At 48.7% G+C, this 16,958-nt stretch overlaps 1 protein-coding gene across 2 annotated transcripts in view; it reads left to right on the top strand.

The window, feature by feature from the left end:
- Positions 1–16,958, top strand: part of LHFPL2 (LHFPL tetraspan subfamily member 2) — a 183,498-nt gene that overhangs the window by 62,940 nt on the left and 103,600 nt on the right. For both annotated transcript variants that reach the window (XM_029064720.2, XM_029064709.1), the window contains one exon: positions 7,066–7,148. The gene's annotated coding sequence lies outside the window, so the exon portion shown is untranslated. The remainder of the gene's footprint in view (positions 1–7,065; positions 7,149–16,958) is intronic.

Here is a 16,958-nt window from a genome sequence, read left to right as displayed (position 1 = left end):
TGGGGATTAACCGTGAGCCTCACGACGGACAACCTGATTACCCTGTATCTCCCCCAGCGCTTAGAACAGTGCTCTGCACATAGTAAGTGCTTAACAAATATCAACATTATTAAGCAGTGGGTTCTTGGTGGTGAGGAAAAGTGTGAACAAGGGGCTGGAGGCGGCAGAATCAAATGTGGGATGCAGTTAAGTGAGCTTGGAAAGAACAAAGAATGTAAGTCAATAGATAAGATGGAGAAAGCTGGTGGAAGGTCTTGAAGCTACAAGTAAGGAGTTTCTGCTCAATGCAGAGGGAAATGAGAGTTGGAGAGTTTTGAGGAATGGAGCGATGGGTGCAGACGGCTGTTCCAGGGTTTGGTGAGGGCAGAAGGTGGGAGTTTGGACCGAAGGGTTGGAATGCCTGGACGGCGAGAGAGTAGTGAGGAGGCGGATCCAGTAATCTAGCCATGCTCCACAAGAGTTTGAACCAAGAAGGTGGCAGTTTGGGTGGAGAGGAAGTGGTGGATCGTGGAAGTGCTTTGGAGAAAGTGACAGGATTTACCCGGTGAGACCTGGGTGTCCCAGAACTGTCCGGTTTAGACATGTAAATCGTGCAGACCAGGACCACATCGGTGTATCTCAAAATGTGGTAAGAGCACTGAGCAGTGTAACTGTATTTAATGTGCATTCATTATACTTGGAGCCAAAGTAGTTCAGGCACTTGGATCTGTACCCCTTGAGCACTTGATAGTCACCATCCCCCTCAGCACTTAAGAGCACATCCCTAATTTCTTTTAATGTCTATCTCCCCCTCCCAACTGTAAGCTTACCGAGGGCAGGGAACGTGTCTACCAACTCTGTTATGTTGCACTTTCCCAAGCACTTGGTAGAGTGCTCTGCAGAGTAAGCGCTCAATAAATGCGATTGATGTCAAAGCCTTATCTTGAAGGCACAGCTCAAATCTTGCTAGATGAAGATAGCGTAGTGCAAGGGCAGAAATTGTACAGAAGGATTGAAGATGGAGGTGCAGAATGATGCTAGGAGGAGGAGAGGCCCTGGCAACATGTTGCCTTGGGACTGTGGTCAAACTTCCAGGGAGCCGCAAGTGGACAGGGAACAAAAACGGGACATCCGTCGCAACTGCCAACACATTTTGCTCGACAACAGAGACGGTGGCCGTTGCTGCTAGTGAACTCGACCCGTTCCCTCTGAATGGGTGAGACTGGGGAGCAGAGAAATCCTCAGGGATAAGCTGGATGTCTGGCTTTTTGAGGTAGGAGACGTGACAGATTGAATACGTGGGTTGAATGAGAGAGATGTCGAGGATAATGCCAAGGTATGGGCTTGTGAGATGGAGGACGGTAGTGCTTTCTACAGTTACGGGAAAGGCAGGAGGAGGACAGGGTTTGGGAGGGAAGAAGAGGAGTTCTGTTTGGGGCACGTTAAGGTCAGGTGTCAGTTAAGGTCAGGTGTCAGCGGGACATCCAAGTAGAGGTGTCCTGAAGGCAGAAGGAAATAGGTGATTTCAGAGAAGGAGGAGATCAGGACTGGAGATGTAGATTTGGGACTCATCTGCATAGAGATGGTAGGTTAAGCCGTGGGAGCGAATAAATTTTCCCCAGGGAGTGGGTGTAGATGGAGAATGGAAGGGGACTTAGAAGTGAGCCACAGATAAGGGTTGGCAGGCCACAGAGGAGCCAGCAAAAGACAGAGAATGAGGGGCCAGAGAGAGAGGAGAAGAACCGGCGAAAGGACGATGTCAGCGAAGCCAAGTTTGGATAGTGTTTCCAGGAGAAGGGGTCGGTCCTCGGCAGTGTCGAAACAGCAGAGAGATTGAGGAGGATTAGGTTAGAATAGAGGCCATTGGATTGGGCAAGAAGGTGATCATTGGAGACCTTTGAGAGGACAGTTTCAGTGGAGTGATGAGGGCAGAAGCCAGATTAGAGGGTGTCAAGGAGAGAATTGGAGGAAAGGAAATGGAGGCAGTGGGTGGAACAACTTGCTCAAGGAGTTTGGAGAGGAATGTTAGGAGGGAAATAGGGCGATTCCCGGAGGTAGCCGAGGGGTCAAGGGATGATTTTCTTGGGATTCATTCATTCAGTCGTATTTATAAGGGGGTTCAAAAATCCTTAAGACTTAGTGAAATGAAACAAGAATAGAGACATAAAAACAATTCTCAGTGTTACCTTTTAATTAGAAAGGAAATCATTTAAATAAGTGATTCCAAACTGCCTGCTATATGCATGTGTTCATACTTACGAATCACTGACGGATAGAGGAAACCGAGCAGGTAGCGAAAAAAATAACAGACGTTGAAAGAGGTGGGAGCAAGCCTCGACTCCTTAGCCTCTGGGGTTTTGGGAAATCATGCGGAGACCAAGGCCCGAGATGCGTAGCCAACCGTAAACCATGAGCAAGAAGGTTAGAACTGCTTTCGCCGAGCCCCTTTCTCCTTTGCGGTAGCGATGTTAAACACCTCTTCTAGTCTCTAAGCTCCTCGAGGCCAGGGATCGGATCTATTGTATCATTCTCTCCCAAGCACTTACCACAGTGCTCTGCACACACAGGAAGCGTTCAATAAATACCACCGATTGTTCTCCAGGGACTGAATCGCCAAATGGTGGATTGGACACTCGGACAGCCTGTCTTGGGCTGCTAGCTCCCGAGCTTTTGTGTCACTACGTGGGGCCTTGCGGTAGGGTGCTTGGAGACATTTGGAGAGAGAAGGCACAATTCCTAACCACAAGAAGCCTGCAGGCTATTTGGGAACCAGAAGGACCTTAATGAAAGAAGCCACCCGCGTTAAGAGGAGAGAAAATATAAATCCACAGGTGGAGAAATATATTAGTTGCAAATTAATGAGTAAAAAAGTATATAAGAATTGGTGAGGTGGCTGATGTGAGGAGCTAATCATTCATTCATTCAACAATATTTATTGAGCACTTACTATGTGCAGAGCACTGTACTAACAGCTTGGATTGTACAATTCGGCAACAGGTAGTGACAATCCCTGCCCAATGACGGGCTTACAGTCTAATAGGGAGATGGTGACTCCATTTCAGGTCTAGTGGAGACCTAGTCTCTCTAGTGGCAAATTCACTCCCCCAGGTAAGCTAGGCTCTAATTTCGGCTCCGCCACTTATCAACTGTGTGACTTTGGGCAAGTCGCTTGACTTCTCTGTGCCTCATTTAGCTCATCTGCAAAATGGGGATTAAGACTGCGAGCCCCACGTGGGACAACCTGATGACCTTGTATCTACCCCGGCGCTTAGAACAGTGCTTGGCACATAGTAGGTGCTTAACAAATACTGTCAGTGTTAGTAGCGTGGCTCAGTGGAAAGAGCACGGGCTTGGGAGTCAGAGGTCATGAGTTTGAATCCCGGGTCTGCCACTTGTCAGCTGTGTGACTGTGGGCAAATCACTTAACTTCTCTGTGCCTCAGGTACCTCATCTGTAAAATGGGGATTAACCGTGAGCCTCACGTGGGACAACCTGATTACCCTGTATCTACCCCAGCGCTTAGAACAGTGGTCGGCACATAGTAAGCGCTTAACAAATACCAACATTATTAGTAGGCACATTCCTTAGCGCCCCAGGCATCGCCAGGCCCCCCTAGTGGCTTGAAGGAGCATTTGCAGCCCCCAAAGTGCCAGTCTCAATACCAGGTAGCAATTGGAGCCCCGGGAAAAATCAGATTTTTCAACAGTGTCTTTACCACCCCAGTCCCCGAACTCTCTGAAACAGATTGCGCAGATGGAGTTTTCCTTATCCCCACGGGATCCACAGCACTGTGCTCTCTGGGCCCGCCTCCCATGTGTGTAGAGGAGGGTCCCCGACCCCTCCATTTTACTCCTTTACACCCTTATTCATTTGAATTGAGGGGCAGGGTACCCTGTCCTTCAGTTAGGCTGGCTCTGATCATTTCTTTAGGGAGCAGGAGCAGAGGGGAGTCAGTCGATGGCACGAAGCAGCATGGCCTAGTGGGGAGAGCCCAGGGCTGAGAATCAGAAGAACCTGGGTTCTAATCCCAGCTCTGCCAATTGCTTGCTGTGTGACCATGGGCAAGTCACTTAACTTCTCTGTGTCTCAATTTCCTCAGCTGTAAAATGAGGGTATCTGTTTTTCTTCCTATTTAGCCTTTGAGCCTCATGAGGGACAGGGACTGTGTCCGGCCTAATTAATTTGTACCTACCCCGGTGCTTAGTTTGAGACAGAGTAAGTGCTTAACAAATAACAAAAAAAATTTTACCGAACAGGTTCTGGGTGCTAAGCACTCTTCTAAGGGCCTGGGAAGAGTTCAACAGTAGCAGTACACAAGTTCCCTGCCCCAAGGAACTTACAGTCTAATGGGGGAGTCCAGAGGAAAAGGTGAAAGGATCCAGGGACTGGCAATAATAATAATAATGTTGGTATTAAGCGCTTACTATGTGCAGAGCACTGTTCTAAGCGCTGGGGTCGATATAGGGTAATTAGGTTGTCCCACGTGAGGCTCACAGTCTTAATCCCCATTTTAATAATGTTGGTATTTGTTAAGCCCTTACTATGTGCAGAGCACTGTTCTAAGCGCTGGGGGAGACACGGGGGAATCAGGTTGTCCCACATGGGGCTCACAATCTTAATCCCCATTTTACAGATGAGGTAACTGAGGCCCAGAGAAGTTAAGTGACTTGCCCACAGTCACACAGCTGACAAGTGGCAGAGCTGGGATTCGAACTCATGACCTCTGACTCCAAAGCCCATGCTCTTTCCACTGAGCCACGCTGCTTCTCCACAGATGAGGTCACTGAGGCACAGAGAAGTTAAGTGACTTGCCCACGCTCACACAGCTGACACGTGGCAGAGTGGGGATTCAAACCCATGACCTCTGACTCCCAAGCCTGGGCTCTTTCCGCTGAGCCACGCTGCTTCTCTAAAGCAGGTACAACTCTGGACCTGTGGGAGAAGCTCATTAAGGTGTCTGCTAATCCTGCTGCATGTAATAAGTGCTCAATAAACAGCAATGATTGATTGAAGGCTGTGCCCCCATGCAGCTCCCACCAAATCTGGTGGTGATGATGATGTAAAGTCTACAAAAGGTGGGAAGGAGAGTGTCCGAGCTTAGAGTGGGGAGATGAGTGGGGTGTAGGAGAAGCGCGAAGAGAAATGAAATGAGTTGAAACTAGCCAGAGGCACCTATAAAATGAGGCAAAGTGAATCCATTGATATCATTTATTGATTGCCCTGGGGAAAGCACTGTGCTAAGCGTTCCCCACAGTCCGCAGTCTGCAGAGGGGAGTACAGAGTAACAGGCTAAAATAAGCCAGGCCAAAAAAATTGGCAGCTCCACGCTGCTTAGGCATAGAAGTGTGGTAAGCTGTGCTGGGCTGAGGTCTCCAAAGGACATGAAGATTGCACACCTGGCTTTTTAACCAAGACTCTGACCCTGAGTGTGCAAAAGAGTCTCTGACTTACCCGTCAGTCACTCGGAAGGGGCGATTGGCCCCCGTTGGGTTGTGACAGAGACCCCTCGCCTTCAGCCCCCCCTCCAAGCATCTGATCCATGCATCTGAGAAGCAGCGTGGCGCAGTGGAAAGAGCACGGGCTTTGGAGTCAGGGCTCGTGAGTTCGAATCCCAGCTCTGCCACTTGTCAGCTGTGTGACTGTGGGCGAGTCACTTAACTTCTCTGTGCCTCAGTTCCCTCCTCTGTAAAATGGGGATTAAGACTGTGAGCCCCACGTGGGACAACCTGATTCCCCTCTGTCTACCCCAGCGCTTAGAACAGTGCTCTGCACATAGTAAGCGCTTAACAAATACCAACATTATTATTATTATTATTATGATCCACCATCCCGGGATTCATTTCCTTGAGAACGATCGATCAGTGGTATTTATTGAGTGCTTCCTGTGTGCAGAGCTCTCTACTAAGTGCTTGGGAGTGTATCATACAATAGAATAAGTAGGCCTGATCCCTGCCCTCGAGGCGCTTACAGATTAGAGCGGGGGTTTGGCATTACCGCAGCAAAGGCTAGGCAAAAGTGAACAGGAGGACCTTCGTTATCCGGCAGCCACAGCTGCCCTGGGCCCATCTCAGCCTCCGGTCATCGGAAGGCAGCCCTCTTGCAGCTGAAGGAGACTAGTGCACAGGGAGATTAGTCAACAAAGGCCAATAGCTTTTCCCCTTGTTAAGTTTCATTTACATGGGTGCTTCCTGCATGCGGAGGGCCCCCCCACATTGAAGGGGAACAAGGAAGTAGCTTTCATCGGGGGTGAACATTTTCAGGGGGCTCTCGGAAGCAGCTCCGACTGCCGTCCGTTGTCGTCGGGATGGAAGACAGAGGCACTCTTTCTTTAAAAAGAGCAGCTAGAAAACACCCCGGGAGGAAAACATTCTCTCCTGCCAATTGGCATCATTGACAAGCTTTAAGACTCTTCATTTCACTGACAGTAAGTCACCAAAGAGGACAATGCCCGCTGCTGTCTCAATTAGAGACTGACTCACTCTCCGCATGATCTGGTCGGACGATTAAGCCTACCAGTGTCCTTCCCCCAGGCTTCTATCTTGAGCTCCTTCTGAAGCCAAAAAGGGCTTTTCCTCCCTCTCTCCTTCCTTTCAGTTCTGCTTCAGCTGGCATTTTAAGTATGGCTGAGGGGGACCGGCCTGGAAGGAACCTTAGGCTCTTCTAGAAGTGGAAAGATTAGCTGCTGCCAAATTTTGTTCCTGGGAGACTGACACCAGATCAATCAGTCGGTAGTATATATTGAGTGCTTAGCGTGCAGAGTGCCGTACTAAGCCCTGAAAAAATTACAGTACAGTGGTACAGTACAGTTCACAGTCCCTGCCCCCTAAAAGTCTGTGGTCTACAGGATTTCCGTGTACGCTAAGCCATTCCTTTTGGGCAGCCAGATGCAGTAAAATGTGAAGGTGCTTAGGAAAGAGAAAAGTCTTCAGGACTTTTCAGCTCCACCCCACGCTCTGGACCCTCGTGTCCGCTCTCTACTTTGGTCAGTGGAATTTAGGGAGCCACTTCCTGCTTTAAGTGTGGGTGTAAAGATAACCCTCTAAGGTGTGGGTGTAAAGATAACCCTCTAACCCCGATGTCTTCCAGGCACACTGGGGACGAGTCCCGCAGGATCCAGCCCAGGTGGCCCGAAGCTCCTGACTGGGAGGAGGAGGCTCCCGCGGTCACAGGTAAGATGTCGGCTCCGAAGTCAGAGAGGGCAACGGGGAGGGAGGGAGCCGGGAGAGGCAGGAGCCGTGCTCTGCACACAATAAGCGCTCAATAAATATGACTGAATAAATGTGGACCGAGGAAATCCGTGGCGGTGTCGTCCATGAGGTGCCCTGTGGGCTCCCACTGCACCAGCCAGGTAGGATGGGAACACCGGCCACCTAACCACAACTATTGGAGGGGGGAGGGGGGAAGGAGCATGTGGCTATTGTGGCTGCTTTGGGTGCTTCTCATTTCCACCGCTGGCTCCCATTCAGTTACTGGCCAAGTGAGAGTGGGTGTCGTTCCCTGGATGACTGAACACGCAAACATAATGCCTGTCTGTGTTTCCTGGTGAGTGTGTGTGTGAATCTGTTAATGAGTCTTTATATGAGCACATAACTTTTTTCTCTCTGTCTCTTGATGTGTGCATCCTTGAATGTAAATACCAGTGAATGTTTGTGTCCATCTCTGACTCTATCAGTATGTGTCTGGCTTTGTGTGTCTTCTTGTCTTTGGGTGTGTGCTCTGTGTGCTCTGTGTGTAGCATTTGGCCATCTGGGTGTTGTCAGTGTATGTTTTTTGTGTGTCCTCTATGTGACAGTATATGTTTTCCTGTCCATCTCTGTGGCATTATGTTTTTCCATGTGCTTGTGTGTATCGGTGTAATCGTGTGGGTTTCTATCTGTGTGTTTTGCATCTCTGTGCCTTTGCATAGGTCTGTGTGGGTGTCCTTCCACATAAGTGTGTGTGCGTCTGTCTGTCTGCCTGCCCCTCTTGCCTGTCTGTCTTTTCTTGCTCCCCACTGGGAACCACACACAGAAATCTCACCCTTTGCCGCCTTCTGATTTTTCTGAGTCAATATTGTATCTGCAGCTATTGTTTCTTGAGAATGAAAGAACCCTCAGCAGGCTGAGGACAACTTCTCCATTGAGCCCTGCTATTGAATTGGCTGGCCAGACCTCCCCCGACCCCCACTCTATCCTGACCATTGCCTAATTTACCTCCTCCCACCACAGGCACCCTGAGGGGAGAGCTGTCAGTCACCAGTTGGCTTTTCGAGGTTCCTTCCTCTCCATGGCTTTGTTCCTTTCCTGGGGAATTTTCTTCTTTAATGAAGCCCGTGATTGTGATTTCCTTTGTAGGAAAGGAAGGCTAGAATTAAGTCCCAGGGGCTCTTGCCTGGGAGTCACAACGAGATCAAACTCCTCCAGTTGTGACCCTTTGGGGCCTAAACACCAGAAAAGTGTCTGTCTTTGGTTTGTCCTTTCTGATACAAAGTGACCATTTTTCCATCGTCCTGAGGACCTAGGGGACACAGGCAGTGCTGGAGGCCACTATGATAGAAGCGGTGTTTTCCAGGGGTGACAGAGGAGTGTATACTTTTCCTCCTGCCAGTCTTGGTCATGAGCGTAATCCTTCTCCCCTACCTCCTTTGCAGAAAGGCAAGCCCTTATGATCTTTCTGAAAGGCAAGAACTATTGGGTTTTGCCTAATGCTGTAGCCTTGGGGATCTGGGCCCTGAAATGCACCTTTTCCCCCATTGCTCCCTTCCCCCATTCTCTCCCTTTTCTCCTGCTTCCTGCTGCTCTCCTCCATCCCTCCCTCTTTCCACCTCTCTCCCAGCACCCGCTCTGCTTTCTCTCTTTATCCCTCCCCCCTCCTAATCCTCCCAGCCCTCCTCATCCCCCAGAGATTTCAGTCTCTTTCCAGGTTCTTAACCGATTGGCCGAGGGCTGAGCATGGTTTACCTTGCTTGAGTTCTATCTGGCAGCCTGGGAGGGGGCTAATGGAATGCCACTTCGCCCCTCTGCAGCTACCAGTAAGAAAGTACAGTGACTTTCAGATAAAATCGGGGGCCTGTGAGATGACTCTGCTTTCTCCCCAGACCCCCAGTCTGGTTCACAGAACACTTACCTATTCATCCTTCGATAAGTTTCCTGGGGAGTAGCACTGTAGGACGGGTCCATTTGGGGTTTTGAGGATGAGGGGGTGAACACGTGTCTTTCCCTCTCCATGATTAGCCATGTGGCCTTTTTGGTTAGTGTTTTATCTGTTCCATCTGTTGTTGATGGTTTGAGAGAAACAGGAAGGCTGTGGGGGATAGAAAAGGAAAGGGGCAACATCCTTGAGGAAGAAGATCATGTCCTCCAACCCTCTTGTAATTAGTATTCTTGGAGCACTTACTGCATGCAGAGCAGAGCATTAAGCCCATGGGAGAGTACAGTAGAGTTGGTAGACATGATCCCTGCCCTCAAAAAGCTGACAGGCTTACAGGGGAGACGGGCATGAAAATAAATTGCAGGTTGGGGAATGAGAAGAGGGTAAGATATGTACATCCGTGCTATTAGAGGACAGGGGAGTAGTCAGTACTTAAGTGCTCGGTGGGTAAAGACTCTCCCGAGTATTCAGCACAGTGCTTTGCACACAGTAGATGCTCAGTAAGCACTACCAGATCGAGACAGGCATCACCTGTTCTGCAGAGAGGAGGCAGAGAGTTTTCAAGAGTCATCTCATCGCTTATGAAAATAAAACTGAGCAGACTCCAATAGCCCATCTTCCAATCTGAAATCCCCATTTTTCCCCACCTGTTTCTAATTATGATCCTGGATACCTGGTGTTTGTAGGATGTTTTTATTTTTCAAAAGTAATTTAGCCCCAATTACCTCCTTTCATCCTGTCATGGACCTCCCAAATCCAGAGTCAGTGTTCATTGAGTGCTTACTTGGCGCAGAGCACTGTACTAAGGATTGAGAAGAGCACAATATAACAGACACACTCCCTGCCCACAAAGATGTCCCCATTTTACGGATGAAGAATAAGGCCAGAGATGTTGTGACACAGTGGCCCAGTGGCAGAGTTAGGACTAGAACCCAGATCTTCTGCCTCCTCGTCCTGTGGGCCCTGCAGCGGCCAGGCAAGGGGAAGGGTTTTGGAGCCATGCGCCTGTCCGCCGGCCTCCTCGGAGACAGGGAAATGAATGGAATTTGTGCTTCCAGAGGACTTCTGGTCTATCTGCATAGACTGAAGCTTCACCGTACGTTTCTCTTCAGCCTTGTGCCTCGCTCCATACCCTGCTCTTAACTGTCCAGTGGTTCTTAGGGTGTAGGCAGGCAGGGGAGGGGTGTGTGTGTCTGTGTGTGTCTTTTCAATTGACCTCTGGGCTGCCCCGTGTGACCTCTGTTCAGGCAAGATTCCGCTTCCACCAGGATTTTGGTCCTTTCTGGGCAGGCAGGCAGGCAACCCAGCGGCCGCCTCTTCTGGATCCTCAGAGGGTGTTGCGTCTTTACAAATAGTCCACGAGACCCTCCGGGCCAGTGGTACCTTCCCCCTCCCCTCTGACTTTAGCTGGCTGAGCCTTGGGGAAAAGATCAGAGTTTGTCTCCCTCTGGGCATATTCCACTTCCACACCAGACAGTCTGTAACAGGCATTAAGAGCGGTGGGGATTTGTGATCACAGAGGAAAATGCTCTGTCCAGAGGGTCTGTGCTGCATTAAGGATCACATAGATTATTGATCTAAACTTAGAAGACATGCATGCCCAGAGATAGGGCCTGAAAAGTTCCACATTTGAAGATATATGGAATTTATTATTATTTTTATTATTGATCATCATCATTATTGTTAATTCAGTATTAATAACACCACTTTGAATTGGTCCAATGCTTTTATTTTTCCAAAGCACTTTCACATTAATTATCCAATTTTATTCTCGCAATAGCCCTCTGAGATGGATTATTTCCACTGTGAGGAAAGAAAGGTCCAGAGAAGTTCAGTGATCTAAACAGGTTAGACAACCAGCCAGTGCCAGAGCTGGACCTAGAACCTGGGTTTCCTGACTCCCAGGCACATCCTCCTAATGATAATGATTGTAATGGTATTAAGCACTTACGGGGTGTCAAGCACTGTGCTAAATGCTGGGGTAGATAGACGGTCAAGATGGGCACAGTCCCTGTCCCACAAGGGACTCACAATCTGAGGGAGTAGGGCAAACTGGTATTAAAGTCCCCATTTTACAGATGAGGAAACTGAGACAGAGAAGTGAAGTGACTTACCTAAGGTCACACAGCAAGCAGGTGGCAGAGCCGGGATTAATACCATGGTCTTCTGACTCCGGTACCCGTGCTCTTTCCACTAGGCCCTACTATCACCCCCATTCTTTGGATAAGGAAGCTGAGGCCCAGAGAATTTAAGTAACTTGCCCACGGTCCCCCAGGAGACCAGTGGCAGAACTGGGCCTAAAAGCCCTGGCACCTACACTGCTGTGTGCCAAAGAGAGAAGGTTCAGTACGACCACTATGTGTGTATCTATAAAAGGAGTCTCTTTGGGAAAGCATGAATTAACTGATCCGGATCGTCAAAGTGCCGCTAGAATAAACCGACTATACAGCGGGCAATTGGCCCGCTTGAGGCAGAGGCCCAGAGTCGGTGGGGGCCCGGTTCAGCCCTGATGTCAGTCAATCAATGGTATTTATTGAGCGCTTACTATGTGCTGAGCACTGTACTAAGCGCTTGGGAGAGTACACTGCGGCAGAATTAGCAGGCACATTCCCTGCCCAAAAGGAGCTTACAGTCTAGAGGGGGAGACAGATGCTAATATGAATAAATGAGTAAGTTATAATATATAATTTTAAGACATGAGCAGTAAAAGCTTTGGGATCTCACTGTCCTTTGTATCTTGGAGAAATATATCCCCAGAAAATGAAATCCAGCGGCCTTCCTTTAGAGGCCGCGGGGAGGTCAGTCCCAGCTCTGGTAGGAGAGACAATGGGCCAGAGGTGTCATTCATTCAGCTGTATTTATTGAGCGCTTCCTGTGTGCAAAGCACTGTACTGGGCTCTTGGGAGAGTGCAGTATAACAATAAACAGACACATTCCCTGCTCACAGTGAGCTTGCAGTTTAGCGTGGCTCAGTGGAAAGAGCCCAGGCTTTGGAGTCAGAGGTCATGAGTTCGACTTCCGGCTCTGCCACTTGTCAGCTGTGTGACTGTGGACAAGTCACTTCACTTCTCTGGGCCTCAGTTCCCTCATCTGTAAAATGGGGATTAACTGTGAGCCTCACGTGGGACAACCCGATTACCCTGTATCTCCCGCAGCGCTTAAAACGGTGCTCTGCACATAGTAAGCACTTAAATACCAACATTATTATTATTAAAAGACCGAGGCAAAGCCTTCCCATCCTGGGAAACGGGCCCAACTGGCGTCCACCAGCTACCACCCCGCAAGACCCACATTCCCTAACCCGCAAATGTTAATGATTAAACCCGCAGGGCGGCTAGAACTCTGCTCTGTGATTATGCCGCCTGTTTAAACATTTTACCAGTTATGAAGCTGCAGAGAGATCTTTATCCACCTCAAGAGAGACCAGACTGTCAGAGGGCAGTCTGTCCTAGGTTATCCTCGTCCTAAGGCACCCATGTTTCTTGACTAAATACTTTGTCTTTTAGTGGCCTTTTCTAGAGCGGACACTGCTTAGTCTTATATCCGACCAGTCCCTCAATCTCATTGGGCATCCCCTGCCCCAGCAGGGCAGATGTGTCTTTCTAACAGCGAGATGTGCCCTTTCCAAGTCTTCGGGAGAGTCCGCTAAAAGCTCCGGCTACTCCCGGGATCCACCATCAAAGCTTTCCAGCGGGCCTGCTGCCTGCCACCACCGGGCCCCGCATTGATCTGGCAATGCTCCTCCTCGCCCGCTGGTTCTGTACACAGCCATTTCCAGGGGTTTCCTGGACTTTCAGGATCAAAGGAGCACCCCGCGCCCGCACTTTGACGGGAGTTCAAATAAATAATCACTTAGAAAAATGAAATTTAACTCTGTGGTCAGGCTCGTTGGAAAAGTCCAGACTGAGAAGGGAAGCCTTCCCTCGTGGTACCGCTTTTTTGGAAGCTGAGGATTTAGGACCCATCTGGCTTCCCCCTCTGCTTAGTTTGGGCGGCAGAGGAGGAGAGAACCCAAAGGCTTTGTATAAATCAGTCACCTATTCATGGAGTTTCCCAGGGAAGATTTTAATCCAGCACCTACTGACGAGCTGATCGCTGCCGGACTTTTCTCTGATACAAAAGCATAAAAAATTTTGCCGAACGGAGGCAAGGTTCCGGGCACCTCGTGTGGAAGTCATCAAACCCTCTTCTGAGGTGAGAGAAACCATTTTCTCTCAACAACGAGAAGACTAGTTTCACTACAGTTTTAGTCTGTCCATCTCCCCCAATCGTACGTTCCTTGAAAACAGGATATGTGTAGTCTGTGTCTCTTGTTACCCAAGTGCTTCGTACAGTGCTCAACACTCAATGTTAACCGTTGATTACAAATAGAGGTGGAAGTAAATTGACCATCAGGAACAATAATAATTGTTGTCATGGTATTTGTTAAGTGCTTACTATGTGCCAGGCACTTTACTAAGCACTGGGGTGGGTACAAGCAAATTGGATTGGACACAGTCCCTTCTCCCACATGGGGCTCACAGTTTCACTCCCCATTATACAGACGAGGTAAGTGAGGCACAGAGAAATGAAGAGACTTACCCAAGGTCACACAGCAGACAAGGAGCGGAGCCAGGATTAGAACATAGGTCTTTCTGTCTCCCCGGCTCTGCTCTATTAGGCCATGCTGCACCGAGGAAGAGGGAAATAAATATCTCCCTATTAGCTATAAAGACATAGGTCAGTTTGGGGACTTAAGTGTGTTACTTTGCAAAGAACCCTCAAAGAATGTCTACCATATAAGGATTTTAGAAGATCGAGTTTCTTCTGCTGCTCAGTAGCCCACTGCTTTGTTTTTCAGTTCAGTTTGTTTTGGGTCTAAGTTCGCCATGCACATTGTTTGGCTGCAGGAAAAGAGGAGAAACTGGAGATCTTATCTTTGCAGGCCAATGGTATCCCCAAGCAGGGAGTCTGTGTGGGTTCAGATATCTTTTTTTTCCTTCTCCCTTTTCATTCCCCCACATAATCCCTGTTCTTCTAGAACCTGGGCTGCCACAGAGCTCACGTGGTCTCACGCCACATTCACCCGCACGAGCAGTTCTTTCCGATAATGGGACAGACGGAGAGCACCCAGACTTGTGCTGATGGGCAAACACTCCTCATTCTCTCATCACATTCTAGCCCCAGCGTATTGTGAAAACACATCTTCTGACATAACCGAGTGTACTCGTTGCAGGAGGGATTCAATCTGTCAGCTGCTGTTTTATGCACCTAGCGTGTGTTTTCCCTGGAGTTTGGGCTAGATGGTTGGTATTCTTGAGTACCCCATGTGCAGACCGTTGAATGGAAAGCTTGGGAGAGTACCACAGAAGCAAAATACATTTGTTTCATTATACACTTAAGATATTTGTTCTAAATTAGACTGTGAGCCCGTCATGGGCAGGGATTGTCTCTATCCGTTGCCAAATTGTACATTCCAAGAACTAGTACAGTGCTCTGCATATAGTAAGCGCTCAATAAATACTTTTAAATGAATGAAAAGACATGTTCCCCTATCTTCAAGGAGCTTATCATCTTGAAAGCTTTTTACCTCTGTTTCTCTGTTGTGCCATCATTGTACAGGGCTCTGCACACAGTAGACTCTCTGTAGTATCGACTGGTTATTTCCAATAGGGGCTATTTAACCACCATCGGCCTCCACGGGAGGTTCGATCAATCAGTTATTTGAGCACTTACCGCCTGCAGAGCACTGTATTAAGTGCTTTAACAGGTTCTTTCTAGAAAAGCAGATTGACTTAGTGGATAAACCATGGGCCTGAGAGAGACATCTGGGTTCTAATCCTGGCTCTGCAACTTGTTTGCACTGTGACCATGGGCAAGTCATTTAACTTCTCTGTGCCTCAGTTACCTCGTCTGTGAAATGGGAAATAAGACTGTGAGCCCTATGTGGGTCAGGGACTGCATCCAATCATATTAACTTGGATTTACCACAGTGTTTAGTAGAGTGCCTGGTACAGAGTAAGCACCCAACAAATGCCATTAAAAAAATTCTTACTGCCTAATAGGAACTGAATAACTGGGCAGAGTCCAGGTGAAAGGAATTGGGCAGAGTTGGCGTGGAAGGGCATGCAGGGGGAGGGCTTTGGCATTTCCAAACTGGCAATAGATTCAGCCAGAGTGGATGGGATAATGGCCTGTTATCCAAGCACTATGCTGAGACTGGCATCATTTTCCCCTGGAAAATTCAAACTGTGCCCTCCTGGTTTGCAGGGGAAAAAAAGAGGCAGAAGAGGCAGCTTGTGGGCCATGCCATGGGAAAGCATGGATAGACAGTTGTAATAGCAGCAATTATAATAGTACTTATTAAGCGCTTACTGGGTGCAGAACACTGTATTAAGCGCTGGGAAAAAATACCCAGCTGGGGATTAGACATGGTCCCTGTCCCTCGGGGGGGGGGGGGGGGGGCGGTGACGGGGGTGACATAAGGAGCCATAAAACAAAACACATCTGTTTCAGCTGATGACCCCGGCCCCTCTCTCTACCCCTAGCAAAGGCACTTCTTGCAGTTAAAAATTAATTTTAGTAATTGTTTCTGGATTGAGTTGTTGGATTTCAAGCCAAGGTTTTCCACCCCCCTTCTAAGGAGTTACTGCGAAGGTGATGCCTGAAAACAATCTTGAGCATCTTGAAGAAAGTCTTGTGGAAATATCAGGCAGAAGCTGGATGTTCCCTTTGCTCTAAAAATGGGCCTTTTGATGCCTAGAGCAAGATTCCGTGAAAGGAGGGTTGCTTAAGAGACCAGGGGACCATTAATGGTTCCCTCATGAGTCATTAATGAGTCGCTGGTGCATGACCTTTAGATCAGCTGTGGGTACATCAATGTCAGTCAGTTCCCCCTTACTCACTTGAGACCTTTGGGGCTAGGGTGGTCTGTCCTCTGACTAGTATTGGTGAAAAGTTGTGGGGGGAGGAGAGGTATGCATTCCCACTGACCCCATGGGCTTGGCACCCTTTTTTTATGGTATCTGTTAAGTGCTTACTATGTTCCAGGCACTGTACTAAGGGTAAGGTAGATACAAGCTTGGACGCAGTCTCTGTCCCACATGGGGCTCACCTTCTTAATCCCCATTTTGCAGATGAGGTAACTGAGGTGCAGAGAAGTGAAGTGATTTGCCTAAGGTCACACAGTAGACAAGTGGCAGAGTCAGGGTTAGAAGCCAGGTCCTTTGGACTCCTGTGTCGTATCCATAGGCCATGCTGTTTCGATTCGCTGCCTGGTTAGGGCTCTCCCTGGCTTAATGATGTAGCAGGTAAGATGAGATCCTTTATCAGGAATGGCCCCACTGGGGGCTTTAGGTCAAGAATGCTAAAACCTAGGTCAAAGGGGAATAGCGAGGAGGGAAAGGATCGAAATGTTCCCAGAGGGTCTCTGAGGGGGCCTTATGGGGACCGCACCAGAAAGACTAAGGACACTGAAGACCCGTTGGTCACTACCAAAAATACCCATGCTCCTCTAGACTGAAAGCTCGTCCTCTGGACTGAAAGTTCGTCCTCTAGACTGAGAGCTCATTGTGGACACAGAATGTGTCTGTTTATTGTTATAATGTACTCTCCCAAGCACTTAGTAGAGTGCTTTGCACATAATTAGAGACGCAGTATGGCTCAGTGAAAAGAGCGTGGGCTTGAGAGTCAGAGGTCACGGGTTCGAGTCCCAGCTCTGCCACTTAGCTGTGTGACTGTGGCAAGTCACTTAACTTCTCTGTGCCTCAGTTACCTCATCTGTAAAATGGGGATTAACTGTGAGCCTCACGTGGGACAACCTGATTACCCTTTATCTACCCCACCTCTGCACGTAGTAAGCGCTTAACAAA

The sequence above is a fragment of the Ornithorhynchus anatinus genome, chromosome 1 (assembly GCF_004115215.2).
Source record: "Ornithorhynchus anatinus isolate Pmale09 chromosome 1, mOrnAna1.pri.v4, whole genome shotgun sequence".
In the NCBI taxonomy this organism is placed as follows: domain Eukaryota; kingdom Metazoa; phylum Chordata; class Mammalia; order Monotremata; family Ornithorhynchidae; genus Ornithorhynchus; species Ornithorhynchus anatinus.
The sequence above is the reverse complement of the archived record's forward strand: the minus strand, read 5'-3'. Positions and strand labels throughout refer to the sequence as shown.